Source organism: Pogonomyrmex barbatus, unplaced genomic scaffold (assembly GCF_055798465.1).
Source record: "Pogonomyrmex barbatus isolate J1 unplaced genomic scaffold, ASM5579846v1 scaffold5, whole genome shotgun sequence".
In the NCBI taxonomy this organism is placed as follows: Eukaryota; Metazoa; Arthropoda; class Insecta; order Hymenoptera; family Formicidae; genus Pogonomyrmex; species Pogonomyrmex barbatus.
This window is the reverse complement of record NW_028297149.1, coordinates 7,285,190-7,297,316: the sequence shown is the minus strand read 5'-3', so window position 1 is coordinate 7,297,316 and position 12,127 is coordinate 7,285,190. Positions and strand designations below refer to the sequence as shown.

The following is a 12,127-nucleotide window of genomic DNA, read 5'->3' as shown; positions in this document are numbered from 1 at the left end:
GCGTCGGAAAAGTGGGTTGAGAGGGGGGGAAGGGAGAGAAGGGACGGCAGAACGCTGGCACGGGGAGTGGTAGGAAAACGCACGCCGGTTTTACACGGCTGTCATTGGTCATGGCAGGGCTGTAACCCTCGCGAGAATCCAGCCCCAGAGTATCCGAATGTTCTCTCGAACATTCGGATCCGTAAAGATTCAGAATTTTATGAAAACTCGACCCACCAGTCGACTTTCCGTTTCCAAAAAAAATTGTCCCCTGTCTCTTCCGCTTCATCCTTTGCCACTTTCTCCTTATTAATTAATACATATGAGAGCATTCCGCTAAATATTAGTTAAAATCATACGAAGTTATAATCTCTCTCTCTCTCTCTCTCTCTCTCTCTCTCTTTCTCTCTCTCTCTCTCTCTCTCTTTCTCTCACTCGCTCGCTCGCTCGCTCGCTCTCATCTCCTCATCTATCTTTCTCTTTTTCGAAGCAGAACCAGGAAGCGAAAGAATGAAATAAACTTGTTGACTTCAATGACATTTATGATAATTATGACAAATGATCCGAGACGTTACGACGTAATAGACTTAGATTATGATGTAACGTATCTCACTTCAATTGGTTTTATTGGTGTTTCTCTCCTTTTACCTGTACCAAATCAGCAACTTCCTTTGTTGATCCCCGTTACGTCAGCGAGCCTCAAATATTCGCGTTTGAAAGTTCTAATTCAGGCTTCGTTTTGTTGAATTTTGCCATCAAACTTTCAGAGAATTTAGATCTCCCTAAAATAACAATTTCTTCCAGGAATCCAAGAGAAATCGAACTTAAACATTTACCTATATTTCCCGATATCCGTAGATACGAGCTACAAGCGTACACTCCTGTGCGCAGGCGGCCGGCCTGATCAGCTGATGCCCTAGCAACAGTGGTACTAACCGCGCTAAATATATCAGTCCGTATCTGGTTATCGGCACAAAAGCGAGCTCGTAACGATGCCGGCAATGACGAGAAGGAGAGAGAAAGAGAGGAGACCGCTCTCTGCGAATGATAACTATAGTTTCGTCATATGATTAAATCGCATAATCGTCCATGACGTATACCGCTACGTTCCGATTTAAGGGACGACACTTTCTCGCCGATGAATCGATCGTACGATTTCTCGATCACGATTATAGCACAAAGGAAAATCTTGATGACGAATTGTCGATATTACAAAAAAATTAATAAAAAGAAAATGTGCCTATAAAAATAGTACTGCACACGTGCTACAAATAATATATGTATGTCAGATTTATTAATTTATTAGCCATAAAATCGGCAATAAAAATTTTATGTTTATCCTTTTTTGAAAGTGTTAAACTGTACAAAAAGTCTAGCACGAACTTCAGGAGGCTTTAAAAAGTTTCATAATACTTATGTGACGAGAGAGAGAGAGAGAGAGAGAGAGAGAGAGAGAGACTATTCAATTCTATAATGATTTAGAGTGAAAGTGATGAACAAATACTGATAAAAATTATAGACTTGTCTCTTTTTATACAAATAAATATACGTTTGTGTTAACTAATACATATATATATTAATTTATTAGTTGATAACTTTATTATGTCAAAATAATCGATCACATGTTCTTGTAAATATCTCCCCTCTTCGAAAGTCATAAGTGTAATTTGACCTAAATAACTTTCATAAAAATAATTTCTGGATTGCTGATAAGCTATCTCGCACTACCGAACTTGCAACTCGGAATCGCAAATGTAAACCTATTAAAAAAATACGTATGTATTTATTATACTTTATATTGCTGCCGCAATTTTGATATTATCAGACTGTACGGTGATGAACCTCGTTCATTATCAAGTTAATCCGCAAATGATATATTATACTTTCTCTCTCGCCAAAGAAATAATAAATGACTCAACTCTGTACCGACAAAATGGAACAAAAATCAGATTTACTTCTTAACCGAGAAACAAAAGTCGGGAGATAAATGAGCGACATGTCTGAGATCTTCCTCGAGAGTTAGATCCTGAAATTCAATTAAATAAAGGAAACGTATCATGTGACATAACAGTTTCGTGCGTCGTAAATGTTGGGATCAATGAAACCACATCCCTTTGCCCGAGTTGGGGGATCGCCGACAAAACGGCACCACCGATTCCTTCTTCTTCCTTTGTCTTTCAAAGATACTACAAAATGAAGGTACCCAAGGACCGACCCTTCATTTCCGCGAGTCCTTTAACGAGTCTTTGTTACGGACACGAAATGTCATCCGCGAAAAACAGAGAGAGAAAGAGAGAGAGAGAGAGAGAGAGAGAGAGAAAGAGAGAGAGGATGTAAAGAACGTTCATAATCCGACTGATAAACTACCGTAGAATCCGTTTTGCATATATTTATTATGTATAAAACATCACAGAGCGGTGTATTATTACATCACGTTCGATTCGACTGCTGCGATCAGCAATTTTACTCTCGAATAATCCCGATAAATAGTTACAAACATTACGCTTTCATCATTTCGCTCCAGTCGCGGCTTTCGCCGCGAAATCGAACGCTGGGATGCGAAACGCGTCATGCAGATTCGATAAGAAGCCACGAAGGACGGCGACTAGGAAAAGGTGACGTGTATCCCGCGCTGGCCGCGTTAATTATCGATGATAACGATGGCATTTCGCGGAACGATCGGGGCGGCTCTGCGATTCGAGTTATTTCCCTATTCGGAATCGGATCTCGTTAGACGACGTCAATCGGCGAAACGGACAGGAAGTTCGGTGATTACGGTCGCATATTGACGTGCGAAACACAACCGAAGCTGACTTTTCCCGTTCTCGGACGAGGCGACATGACGAAACGCGGCGACGATAACCGTTCTTTCAACCTGTCCGCCGCAAAACAGGTACTGGACTCCAGGAAATGTGTTTCATGTGCTGCACGGATTGACAGGCTAGATTGGATAGATAGACAGACGGATTAGCCCGCCGAAAGAAATCAGCATGAGAGCGTTCCGCGAATTCAGTTCTTACAAGTCGAGGTTACGTAGTTGAGTTGAGAGCTGTTACAGCTTACATCTCGAGATACGGTAGAGGTAATCATCAAACTAAAGATTCAAGATAGACTCAAATTAAATATTAAACCAGAATTACAAGACAAATCAATGTACAGACATGGACAGACATGGATTCAATTAGTATGCTTGACGCTAATCGAATAGATGATTTCTTCCAAATCTTTTCTCTCCTTTTACTTCTCTGTTCCTCTCTGCTTTCTTTTTACAAGTAGCAATTACTCAATAACAAAATATTGCAAAATATATACATACTAAAGCATTCATTGAAATTTGTAATAAGAACTTCGCTTTGTGATTATTGCGATGAGGCACTAACATTCAGGCGAATAAAAATAAAATATAATATAATATAATATTTAATCGAATTTCGTATGTAAACTATGGTTTTCACTTCTCTGGTTTCCAGTCGGAGATTCTGGTTTTTTGAATGAATCTCTGATTGATCTCTTTACTTTTTGATTATCTTTTTTTAAAAACAAAAAGGCTTTTGACAAAAAATTTGACATTTCTCCGAACGCATTTTTAATATCGATATATGCGCAAATATTGCTTTCTCCGGCTTTTATACAAAATCTTCAACAGAAAATCTTATTCTTTTTTAAACAGAATAATATTCCTTTCTAAAAAAAAATATTAAATATAATGATTTAAAATCGTAAAATATCAAAAAATCAAAAAAAAAAAAATAAATTGATCTCCGGCGAATTAGTACTTTAAAGGTGGCAACCGTGATGTGAACTCCTGGTCAATCTTGATTTCCGCGAAGAATCTCTCTCTCTCTCTCTCTCTCTCTCTCTCTCTCTCTCTCTCTCTCTCTCTCTCTCTCTCTCTCTCCTCTCCTCCTCTTTCCTCCTTCTTCCCTCCCTCTATCTCCTTCTCTCTTTCTGTCCCTTCCTTCGACGCTGAGAAGTTTCTATTATTTCGTATTCCCGAGAGAAGGCGGACGCACTTTTGCTCGAGGTTAGTATTGGAAGCGCGAAGGGGTCAACGTTCGGGAAAGCGCCTCTCATTATGGCACTGCCATACGATATTACCAGGCCCGTCGCTTGGATATCCTTGTTGCCCTCGTAATCCTCATACGACTACTTCGCGTACTCCATGTTCATCTCATTCTGTCTCTCTTTCTCTCATTCTTAATCCTCCCCTCTATCGAACTCGATTGACTGATCGTCTCTCCTGCTTTCTCGAATGCTCGATTATTTTCCTTCTGTGCACTTACAACAATGAGTTCCGTTTTTCTCGATCACCCTCTCGCCGTTTTCTTCACTCGATTTCATCCCTTACGAATGACAGAGGCTTGATCCGAAGGATCCGCCTGTGTTTCTGTTTCTCTTGATTTCCGTTGTTATTCTGGCTTATAGTATTTATTAGAATGAACGTTGGGAACCACACCTAACTGAAGTATCTTTTTTCCTTATTAAGGGGTCTACAATTCTGGGAGCAACAGAACTAATTAAAATCGTCTCCTTTTATTTCCATTTTTATAATGTGATTGTTTTATTTGTATTTTCATTACTATTCTTATAATATAATTTTTTTTATAGATATAACATTTTGGTAAATGTACATATAATGTCTAATATGTCTACTATTCAGAAAAACCTGAAATTTTCAGGGAATTTTATGAAAAATTAGGAAATTTTTTTGAAGTTGCTTTTTCTAATATTTTGTCTATGTATTACAATCGAGAATTTATCGATTAAATTATTAACAGTAACAATGGATCTATCCATTCTGAACATCAGAATATACTGATTTTATAACTAATCTAATATTCAATATTGAAAATATTGAACGATTTTGTGTTAGCAAAATATATTAACATATATTTTTTTTAATGGAAAGGAATATTATTTTAATATTTTTATAAAAGTTGAATTATATCAGTTATGCATTATATAATTTTTTATTTGTAGCTTTTGAAAATAAAGTTTGAAAATTTTATGCAATATAAAATATTTATTTTTTAGAGTCCTTTCAAAATTTCTCAAATTTAATTATTGAAACTTGAATGATTTTTAATTTTATTTTAATTTATAAATTTTTATAAATGAAAAATATTAAAGACTTTGCATAATAAATATTTATTTATGCGATACATTTAAAAACACTTTCATTTTTACTTATAATTTTTTACAAAATGCCTTGAAAATCAGGGAATCTAAAGGAATTATTTTTTTGAATTTGAATATTCCGTAATATATTATTTATAAAAACAAATATATTAATGTTATTATATCTGCTCAAAAATAGATATTATATTTACTAGAAAATAACCGTTTCAAGAAACTTGCAAGACTTCCATGAGCGTGTTTTTATATCTAACATTATAACAAAGAGAAGTACCATCTGTCCGCTAGCAGGTATAACAAGAACCACTGTACCAAATGTATCAAATAATCAATACTTCCAAAAAAAGACGTCTCTACCCTCCTTCTCCCTTCGTATTATCTGTCAGTCTGTCATCGCTGTCCTCAGGCTGTCATAACATCGCTCTATATCAGTTTATCCCGTTGAGTCTGTCTTCTCTCTAAGCTCGATTGACTCTTACTCTCTCTTACGTTCACCTTTTTTATCCTCTTCTCTGTCTCATTTCATTAGTTTGCTGTAACCGTCTTCCTACTTTCGTCTTCCTCCTCAATACATTCTGTTTTCCGATATACTCGTTTTAATTCGTTTTCTTTCTCGTTTTCTGTCTCTCTTTTTTTCTCTTTTACATACTCAACGTTCCGTTATAACGGAGCCTGGAGCAATTCGCTGTTCGATGTACACGATTAACTGCTACGAAACCATCGGAAAGTTTTGTCTATCGCAATTTACGATGACTAATAACCGGCTCCACGCTCGAGTGACGAAAATTGCTTTTACCTTGCACGACGCTCAATAAAAGAAGGTTGGCTCGGTCTTTCGGTCAGTAGGCTCGTCCGTAAACCTACATTTCGCTAAGGATATCAAATATCTCTTATCTAAGAAAATTAGAACTCCCTCGAAGCAATTATTATTATAGCCTTCGATCATATATAATTAGAAGTAATCCTGCTGATAAATAAGATTAATTAACAAGTTTTAAAAAAATTGACTGTGATAAAAGGTGATATTTATTCAAAATTAATATCAAGAAGAATATCCTCGTAATGTCTTCCATTTCTTCAAAACTCACTGAAGTGTATCGTTTGTTTTCAACGAATGAATCACGAACAGATCGTGGAATTGCCAATTTTGAATCCGCTGAATGTTTCCAGTAGAATTAACAGCAAAAGAGATAATTCAGGCACAAAGGACCATCTTACGGAAAGGTGCGTTTTTATCAGTAGTATGTATTCAAATCGTTTTATTTACGCGAGAAGTTGTATCATCCATCAGCTATTTCTCATTTCAAGCAGATATCTTGCATATTTGAAATGTGTCATCACGCGCCGAAAAAGTTCTAAGACCAGCAGACGAATAGCCAGTAAATCACGACGTAAAAATATAAAATAATTGTCGCTAAATATCATTCGAGAAAATTAAGAACAATTATAGCCTTATTTTAATATAAAGGAGAATAATTTTCTTTTCTATTAAATGACCGAATATAAATTTAAAAAAATCAGGAAAAAAATTTTATTTAAAGTTTATTTTAAAAGTTTTAGTGAATAAAAAGATAATTGCGATTGTATGATAATCGTATACACATGAAGTCATGGGATTTCATAAATTAAGTGCATATCTACAGTGTGAAACAAAGCATAAAGATATTCGATAGCATAACGATATTCTAAAAGTTGGCGGCCAACGCAATATTATGTATAGTTATGCAAGAAGTATTTTTGTGATTCTCATAAATATGTCGGTATCAAAAGTGTGACTCATTGTCGCGATGCACTCCGTGTAGTCGTGCGTGCAGACTTAGTGGCTGTTATGTGGCTGTCTATATCTTTATCCCTCGATGTCCTTGCGCGTAATCTTCCGCTAAAAAGCACCGATATAAATTGTTCACAAACGTTTAACGACAATGAGTCACGTCGCTCTACACTGTAAAACTTTGCGTAACAATGCCGGCGCGTCTGCTCTCGATCGCTAAGTGAAGATCAGACCGACTTTGCACGACTTTCCATTCCCGCAGATGTTCTTAAATGTGATCTTAAACATGATTTTTATAGATCATATATCGCTGCAGGAAAAAGAGGAAGAAATAAAGACAGAGAGATTTATTATTCATATTGATTTTAATAAAAATAACAAATTTAAGCCTGTTAAGATCTTAAGATCTTAAATTATAATCAATAAAAATATAAAAATTTAATTAAAATATTTTAGTCAAAATTGCATATTTATAAGAATTTTTTGAAAGTCGCGTCAAGCATTTCTTTGTACGAATCTCTAAGTTATAACCTTTCGATATAAATCAGTTCTGCACAGATAATAATTTAAAAAAAAATTTTTAATGCATATATACAACAAATTTAAGAGATGTACGACTTTACCAATAAAAAGAACTAAAATAGTAGAAAAACAAAGAATATCTTGCGCTGTTATCCTTAAGAGTCTCTTGACCAATCCGGCCTATAACATTTGTGTCTCCAACATATCTTTATGCTTTTTATCCTCGCGATAAACTCGCTAAAATAAAACTGTACGTTGCAGCAATATTATTGGATAAGAAAATATAAATGGATCGATTCCCAATATCCAAACGGGCTCATAAAAACCATCGAGCATAAAAGTTCCCTAAAATCGTTCATCCTCAACACAATGGGTTGCGTAATTTTTACGACGCCTACTTGGCCAAGGAGCTTAGACTGTTGGGGAACATCGAACAAATCAATACACAAACTATTCGTTTCTTTGTTTGTCGAGCAACCACGAAATCTTTCATTAGAATTAAGTTCGGAAGTTCTGGGGGTATCTTGTTTACGTTGCGAGGGAAGCACAAATAAAATCTTCTCCAATAATGCTGAGTAAATTCAGCTTTATTAACGATCCGAATACGCAACGAAAAAAGATCTAAATCAATTATTAATAGATTTGATACAAATTAGTTTCTATTTATATTCCCGATATAATTTTGTGATAAAATCAGATAGACATAACGATTCTGCTAGATTATGTTAGAGATCCCATTAATAATAAAAAAAAAAAAAAAAAACATTAAGTAAACATGCATATTTGTCTCTGTAATCTGAATTATTCAAAGAGACTTGAATGATTTGCATTTTATTAAAATGCGTGATATGGGTCAAGCGTGATATCACTTCATATCACGCGTTTTGTCTCAATGTCAATCAAGATATTTCGGAAATCCTACATCCATCACATCATTATTAAATAGATAAGATAAATTAATAATTACTGCGTCGCGATTATATGGAAGAATACAGACCGGCAGTCAGTGAATAAAATTGAAAAGAGAAGTCAAATTGAAAAGAGAAAATCTGAAAATCGATATAGTGTTAAGAGGATGCTGGACTTGTCTATATTACTGACAAAACGCAGAGTAATTTTTGTTATTTGTAATTATTCTTATTTTTTATTAACTTTATAGATCTATTACGGAAATCCTTTCCCACAATTGAAGTTTATACATTAATACGTGTCTAGCATATGAATTTCGTATCAAGAACGAGAAACATTTTTTAAATTTAGATCTGTTTTACCATTTGATACTATAAAATGGCGTCCAAAGCTGTCAAGTCGCGTCAATATTTGCTTTATATAAAAATTTTACAGCCCTACAAAACCTACAAAACTGTATCTACAAAACTGATATTGCTAGACTAGAAGATTACATGAAGAAATAACGTTGAGTTCTTAGAATTAAGTTAAATACCTAATATAATGCAAAAAAAGCAATACAAAAATTTATTCATATGTATATCATGTGTATACATAAATGTATCTATATATGTGTATATAGATGTGAAAACGTTTTTGTCGGAGTTCGCTAGTCAGTCCAGGATCTCTTTAACGCTGGCATTTAAAGTATGCGATATGATGAAGCGTTTATCTCGCAGATTAAAAGACTGATGCAATTTGGGAACCGCTGTCGTGGCATGAAGTGTGCACATGACAGCGTGCACGTGGCGCGGATGAGCGCGCAAGGGAGAACAATGCTGCGGGAGAACCACGTAGCCATTTCGGGATTTTCCGGAAGAAATCAAGGAGAGGCGAGGGAGAGTCGCGCAATTTTCGACGATGCCGCCGGAAAATGCGGCCGGTTCGTCTCTTTGTTACGGCCGCAATAACGTCACGCTGCGATGAGAGCCCGTAGACTGACCGCCCGGCTATTTACTGGAATCGTAAAAATACGAACAAAGGTTCGTTAGCGCTATGTGATCTGCTGTCTTCTTTTACGCGCGTTACGTAACGAGGACGGCACATGGGGGAGGGAGGGTGTGAGCGAGGGGCGACACGACGGATCCTCACGTTATTTCATGCGCGACGCGAGATTTCCCGGAGTCGGGATGAAAAAAAAGGGCGATAGGGTGTATCGCCTGTCTAGCACCTTTTTTTATTTACCGGGAAAAGGAAGTTACTACTGATAAACTGTAATGAGTGCACCGTTTTGTTTTTCCTCATCTGGCGAGAAAGAACGAACAGTATTGATAACCATATGTCAGATCCCAAAATAGTTTGCGAGTTCTTTCGGAGAAAAATTTATTTATTTAAGAGCTTTCGTAAGGAAGATATATAAATTCAATTAATGAATAATTTACAAATCAAATAAGGCGTCCGGGAAGTAAATCAATGTAGCAACCTAGGTGAATCATTCTATATACGGCTTTTGCATTCGCTTTTGCTTTCGCTTTGTACGCTATCGCGACAGTAATCATTTTTATAGTCCAAACCGAGTTATACACGTTCGCACGACGACCTTTATTTCTTCGCTAATAATGAGTCCCATTCTCGTTCCCATTTGAGACAAGGCTGGAGGCTTATTTAGCGCGTTGTCACGTTCATAAAAGAAAGATCGAAAAAATCAAGCTCGATAAAAATAGAAATAATTTGAATATACCCATAAACAGTATGCGCGATAAAACGGTTATGAAAGTATTAAATTATCAAAGTCAATATTCCTCTTTAGTTTAACGCAGAAAAAAAAGGGAAAGTCAAACTAATTTACTGTTTACAATGATATGCGTAAAGCGCGTAAGCTTGTTGCATCAACTTCACGCCACGATGGTTAATTGCAAGTGCAACGATTTGATATGATTCACCTATGAGTAATACAAAAAAAAAAAAAGAAAGTCATTAAACGAAGAAAGACTATAAAGTCATATTTACCTATGTTATTTACGCTCGATATTTATAACCAATATTTATGAGAAAGTAATATCTGCCTTATCAATTTTAGAGCATTGGATTTATTATACATTTTTATGATCCATATATTATTATACAACTTTTAGAATGCAAAAAAATATGTTATAGGTGTAGAGTAAAACATTTCAGCATAAACTGGCTAATGAATTAAATCTAGTCGTTGTAGAAATAAGTTTATTCTGCCGATTATGCCCATTCGTCAATTACGGTGTTAATCGATTCTTTTCAAATGTGAGGCATTGTTCGGAGAAAGTGTAACATCGCATGTTACTCCACGTGAAGATCATATAGCTTTCCACTCTGCTGCATTAAGGGGGCGTAGCTCAGATGGTAGAGCGCTCGCTTAGCATGCGAGAGGTACCGGGATCGATACCCGGCGCCTCCAAAACTCCTTTTGTCATTTTAAAAAAATAAAATAAAAATTTTACAAAAAAAAATTCTCGAATGACGGATAAGTCATTTTTTTTTTATTCTATTGCACTATCGAATATTTCAAGATATTTTTGTTAAACGGTAAAGAGCGAGAATAATTTTTCATTCGATATTAGAGATTATCGTAGTGACGACAATGATCTGACCACTCGGATGATGCAACTCGAATTTCCTCCTATAAAATCAAAGAAAGATGTGTGTGTGTGTGTGTGTGTGTGTGTGTGTGTGTGTGTGTGTGTGTGTGTATATGTGCAGAGGTACCGTAGCGCAGAGAGATCCAGTGCGCTCATAACGGTACAATATAATTTCATGAGATTGCGGGCATTGCCGACCACACATCGCCAGGTACGCGATCCACAGATGTGAATCTCTTCCGGCGAACTTTTACAACAATGCGTGCACCGGCCTGATAAAGTGGAAGATATCCGTGTCAACTCGACGCACTGATCTGCCGATCGTTCACTCGCGATTTACGCAAACGTCCGGTATTATCTGCTGCGCGAAGCGTATATTACGCATTCTCGTCGTATCTCTATTAACGATAGAAGTCGAGGATGGGCGTCAAAAATAAACGTGCTTTTTTATTGGACATTCGCGTAACAAAAAATACTTATCGATGCGTTCCTGACGCGTTTCGCTTGATCATCCTCATCACACGATACTCCCATTTATCACGCTTATGAAATTATGATAATTAATAATTCTTAAAAATATATGTCAAAATCAATTACATGCGAAATTTAAGCAAGTAAGATGACGTAAAGTGAAATTTAAAAAAAATTAAGCGAATGTTTTACAAATTTTATAACTTGTTCTTTTATAATTACATGTAAATCTTGTAGTATGTAAAACAGATGATATAAATTACCGTTTAACATTTAATTTTATAGCTCTTTTTGTTGAAGGGGACTCTGCGTGCGTGCGTGCGTGCGTGTGTGCCTGCGTGTGTGTGCCTGCGTGCGTGCGTGCGTGCGTGTGTATGTGTGGGGGGGTGTAGGTGAGTGTGTGTGCACGTGGCGGTCACCATGTCATTACATAATATTGCCAGAATTGCAAGCGCAAAGGCTTTGTCACGGTGTTTACGAGCGGTGATAGGCAACTCCGACAAAAGTCCCCGTCGGAAAAAAACCGAGCGAGAGATTAGTCGATAGTCCTGATTGTATCGACATCTCAATACGTAGGATGTTTCGATCGAAGATATTTTTTCAATGCAGTCGCAGTCTAAGGCCGACTCTTAAATAACTGCTTGCATAACACTGCGTGTACACACCTCGCGAGCTCGCGGATATCTATAATCTGTTTACGAACGTACCGTCTCCCGACGATTTAATTGCTGCACTTCGGCTTCGA

General features: G+C 36.4%; 1 protein-coding gene and 1 non-coding gene across 5 annotated transcripts in view; one reads left to right on the top strand and one right to left on the bottom strand.

Annotated features, from left to right (window-relative positions):
- The window catches only part of Sesn (Sestrin), a 168,948-nt gene that overhangs the window by 38,669 nt on the left and 118,152 nt on the right, over positions 1 to 12,127 (bottom strand). The window lies entirely within an intron of this gene.
- Positions 10,658 to 10,730, top strand: TRNAA-AGC (transfer RNA alanine (anticodon AGC)). Its single transcript has one exon. It is a non-coding gene; the product is annotated as a tRNA-Ala (tRNA).